This window comes from Sinocyclocheilus rhinocerous, unplaced genomic scaffold, assembly GCF_001515625.1.
Source record: "Sinocyclocheilus rhinocerous isolate Xijiao unplaced genomic scaffold, SAMN03320098_v1.1 scaffold346, whole genome shotgun sequence".
Classification (NCBI taxonomy): Eukaryota; Metazoa; Chordata; class Actinopteri; order Cypriniformes; family Cyprinidae; genus Sinocyclocheilus; species Sinocyclocheilus rhinocerous.
In genome coordinates this window covers 145,217-150,163 of record NW_015630993.1, presented here as the reverse complement: position 1 = coordinate 150,163, position 4,947 = coordinate 145,217, and the positions used below count along the sequence as shown (strand labels likewise).

The window sequence follows — 4,947 nt, the reverse complement described above, 5'->3', positions numbered from 1 at the left end:
AAGTCTCAGTTAGCTTAACGCAGTACACGTAGCAAGGGTTTTTTAAATAATATAATAAATAAAAAGAAAACAGATAGAATAGAAAAAGAATAGAGCAAGCTAGTGTTAGAGGTCTTTTTTGCTTTTGTTAATTGTATAATAAATGAAAAGAAAACAGATAGAATACAAAAAGATTAGATAGCAAGTGTGTATATCTATCTATCTATCTATATCTATCTATATCTATCTATATATATATAGTAAAACACTAGAAAACGAGAAAAAAAAAATCAATACAATGATTTTTTTTTTATGCGTTATACATATGGAAAGGTCAAAGTATAAAGATTTTGTTATCCGGGTGTTTTCATTAAGTGACTTAAAGACTCACATTCGTAAACTGATTCTTATGAATTTATACAAGTTATTGATCATTTGTATTCAGAGACCAAGCTCCTAAGGGGAAAGTAAAATCCGAATGCCTGACGGTGAGTAATATTTTCCTTAACATTTAGACAGATGGCATGTGCCTGAAGTGGCTAAAATGCTGACGCTCCAGCTATATTTGTTCTTTCTTGTAGACTTCAGATGCTTCCAAAGCCAAACTGATCTCACGTATAGCCAAGATGGGTCAACCTATGCTTCCCTTTCTCGCTGGGGCCATTCCAGCTCAGCCTGACCCCAGCGACTCAGAAACAGAGGTCAGGAGGATTGGAAAGGTTGCTTACATTACATATACTGTATATGATCGTAATGCTATTTAAATCTCAGATTTGTTTCCTGAATGGCCTGTGAAGTAAAAGTGCAACTATAAACCCCATTATGTCTCTCAGTGGAATGATTTGTGATCCCTCTCCTTCAATAAATAGCATTTTCACTGGCATTTGTGTTTTAGGAGAGTATGTGTCTGAAAAAGGAGGTTCTGGAGAAGAGCAAAATAGGGGAGCTGAGTGAACCGAAAAAGAGGTGTGCCCTACCCCTTTCTTCACACTCCAATTTCCTACTTTCCAGTCAGATTAAAGGCAAAAAAGCCCTTTAAAAAACAGGAAACCCATACATTGACACACAACAAATTGGTTTACGTATATGGAGCAGCACCACAACCAGACTTGCCGCCTTCAGACTGAACAGGAAAAGGTACAACAGACACGTGGACTTGCTAAATTATGCTCTGTTGGTTTATTGGCTCAGTATATTATACATTTATTTATTTTATATTTAATAGGTTGTCGTGTTTCCATTTTGATCTTATTGTAGATGTGTCCTGGTGAATGGTGTGGTTAGGAAAATGTCTTAAAACATCTCTTTTCTCTCACTTTCAGGTTCATTTATCTGGGGCATTGGCTTATCAGCTGCAGCACTTGTATGTTTAAAACAATCACATATAATCACCTGCTCAATATTAGTTAACTCTTCCTAATGTTAGAGCTGACCGGATCTTTGTTCTCACGTCCTGGTCTTTGTGGTAGCGTTGTATCAGCCTGATGATGCTCTCAGCATATTAGAATGATTTCTGAAGCGTCATGTGACACTGAAGACTAGAGTAATGACTGCTGAAAATTCAGCTTTGCATAACCAGAATAAATGACATTTTAAAATATATTAAAAGAGAAAACAGTATTGCAATAATAATGATAATAATAATAGAGGTTTTTTTTCAATCAACAGCCATATTTCTTCAGACAAAATCCTAATTTTCCAACACAGCTGGACTCGTTTACCTCAATCTACCCATCCCAGCAAATTCCATATCAAAGTAAGATCCTGTTACTTCTGTACAATACTTGCTGAAATGTGTCATTTTATTTTAATGATCAATTAATGCATGCTGTCACTAAATGTTTTTCACTAAATGCAAACATTTTGTAATTAATAGCACCTGATATCGCATCATTCTTGATGTCTGACGCTCACCAACATAATGCAGAAATTCTGCTGGCTATTGAAAAGGTGGCACACAGGATGGACCAACTGACCTGCAAGGTATATTTGTGCAGTAAATTTTTTTTTATTAGTTCTCTTCTTATGAGATTTGAACGGAGATTTGATTTATTGTTTTCAGGTGGATGAGTTGCAAAAAGAGGGTCACTTCTCTTTCAAACTCTCCTCTGTGTCCTTAGAGACAAACATGATCCTACACAACATTCAGAGAATCATTCTGATTTGGATTCAAGGATAAGGATAATTTTTGTTATGTTTAAATGCAAATAAATAGCATTTTCAATTTAATAGGTTGTCGTGTTTCCATTTTGATCTTATTGTAGATGTGTCCTGGTGAATGGTGTGGTTAGGAAAATGTCTTAAACATCTCTTTTCTCTCACTTTCAGGTTCATTTATCTGGGGCATTGGTTTATCAGCTGCAGCAGGATGTGCTGAATCTCCAGCAGAGGGTGACAGAGATTCAGGCTGAACTCAGGCAAACACAATCACTGTGCTCAGATCAGCCTTCTGGAGGCACAGGTGGAGGGGGATCCCAACGTTTCATTCAAGTTTGAACTCTACTTAACATCTGTGGTACTTTTTGGCAGTAAAAGTGGTGCAGCTGTGTGGTTTTGATTGGGACAAAAATCCTAAACTAGCACATTAAAATAAGATTTTTTTAAAGCAGCGGTTCTTAAAGGGATTCTCCACCCAAAAATGAAAATGCTCTCATTTACTCACCCTCATGCCATACTAGATGTACGTATGTATATGATTTTCTTGACGCTTCAAAAACCATGGGAAATGAACATGATGGTAATCCATACGACCCCAGTTGTTGAATCAGTGTCTTCAACTTAAACTTTTTTTTAAACCTGCAAACCTTCTAGCCAACTGGACTCACAAAGACTGATTATTTTTTCAAAAATCTTTGTTTGTGTTCATTTGAAGAAAGAAAGTCATACACATCTCTGACAACATAAGGGTGAATATATGATGATAGCAATTTCATTTTTTGGTGGAGTATCCCTATAAAAAGTTAATATACCTGCTTCATGAGTGGTTCAGTGGAGTCTCTGGCTTTTTTGAGCTTGATAAAGAGATGTAGGATCTCCTGCTGACTTCTCTGATGCTGTTCCTCCTGCTCCAATAAAAAGCGCTCCCGCTGTACCTGCCACTTCCTCTTCCTGTCTGACAGGATCTGACAGAGAAAACAGTATGATGCTTGAATACACTTATTGAAGTATTAATCAGACAGGTTAAAGCCTTTTGTATACACTCATATCATACACACCTGATCCAGATTCTCCTTTTCAGCCCTCAGATCTTGCATCTCCTCATCCATGTTTTGTATAATGGCTTCCATCTCTTTGCACTTCTGCTTCTCTGCCCTCTACCGCTGCTCAGACATACACACCTGATCCAGATTCTCCTTTTCAGCCCTCAGATCTTGCATCTCCTCATCCATGTTTGTATAATGGCTTCCATCTCTTTGCACTTCTGCTTCTCTGCCCTCTACCGCTGCTCAGATTGTTCTCCTTGCTTCACAAGCTCTAAAAAACACACATTATCTAGACCAGGGGTCATCAACAATGATGACTTGTTCCATAATTCTTATTCATGAACAACTGGAAAAGTCATGGGGCCTTTGAATATTGTTGTGAAAAATGGGAGACTTAAGAGTCAAAAAGGTTAATCTTCTATTTACCTTTATTTTATATATTTTAAAATGAGAATCTAAATAAGACATCACAAAATAATAAAAAGCAGTTTGAGACAGTTGAGGGTTAAAATGCTCTTATTTTTCTATAGTAAAGTCTAAACCTGAAACTGAGCTGGAGTTTCTGGTGCAGGTGAAACGAGTGATGAATGGAGTGTTTCAGTCTCTCAGGACAGAGTTTGACTCGCAGGAATCTTACAGTGGACACACAGTGCACGAGATTCTCCAAAACACTATCAAGGTACTGTCCAACCAATCAGGTCGAGGTTTGATGACCATGTAGATAATGATTTCTGGTCTTGCTGACGTCTGCTTTTCCTTTGCAGAATATCACCATGAAACTTCTCTCAGAACCTTGGGAGCTTGAATCAGACATAGATGAAGATAAAGCAGAGGAAGAGTACTTGTCTACTGAAGAGTGTTTGCAAATGGAAAACATGCAGAAGAAAAACAATGAAATAGAGGGAAAAGGCCAACATTAAAAAGGAAGTATTTATGTTAACAGAACAATCTGTAGATCAGAACACCTGCATATTGCAGTCTGTTCAACCATTGGCATTGGTTCACATATTGAGACACTAAAGGGGAATTGGTACTGTCCAATCACAGCTAAGGAGGCTAAATAATGTCCAATCAATGGGCAGCTGATCCTTTCCCAATGATACAAAGCAGGCAGTTCTTCAGTCATTCAACTAGAAGAACTCTGATCCATAACAACGGCGTCCTCCTGACTGCATATGACTAACAAGGTTGCAAGTCAAGTAAAGTTAACTAGATTCACATAAATGTAATATTTACTTGAGTATGTTTGAACATTTTTCTTTCAGAAAATTATCTAATTTAGTATTTGGGTTTTATTTATAATTATAAAATATAGGGGTGCGCCGATCCGATATTCAGGATCGGTATCGCTCCAATACTGGCATTTTCTGCTGGATCGGGGTATCGGTCAGACGAGACCGATCCAAATCCGATATAGTGCGTATACTATTCTGTGGTTTTTTAAGCCCCACGAAAGGCACAAAAACATTATAAAGCACCATAAAGTTTCCGTTACAATTTAACCACTGATTTCTAGTCGTGTCCATTTTTGGAAGGCCAAACAAAGTAGTTTCGCTTTCACAACGAAACACACGGTGGGCTGGAGTGAGCGGAGGCCGGCGGGCTTGAGAACAGAGGAGTTTATAGCGAAGGAGTGGCCGGTGGGCTTGCGGCAACCACATGTGACGACCCCGGGCTGGACTCCGCTTCGTCCACGGTGAAAGCCGATCCGGCGATCCACAGCGCTAAGTTGATGTATTTCCTCAGCGACCAGCACGGATCAGCT

The 4,947-nt window shown here is 38.4% G+C and overlaps 1 pseudogene; it reads left to right on the top strand.

Annotated features, from left to right (window-relative positions):
• LOC107740957 (FK506-binding protein 15-like) overlaps positions 1–4,217 on the top strand; it is a 7,968-nt pseudogene extending 3,751 nt beyond the window's left edge.
• The last annotated feature ends 730 nt before the right edge of the window (positions 4,218–4,947 follow it).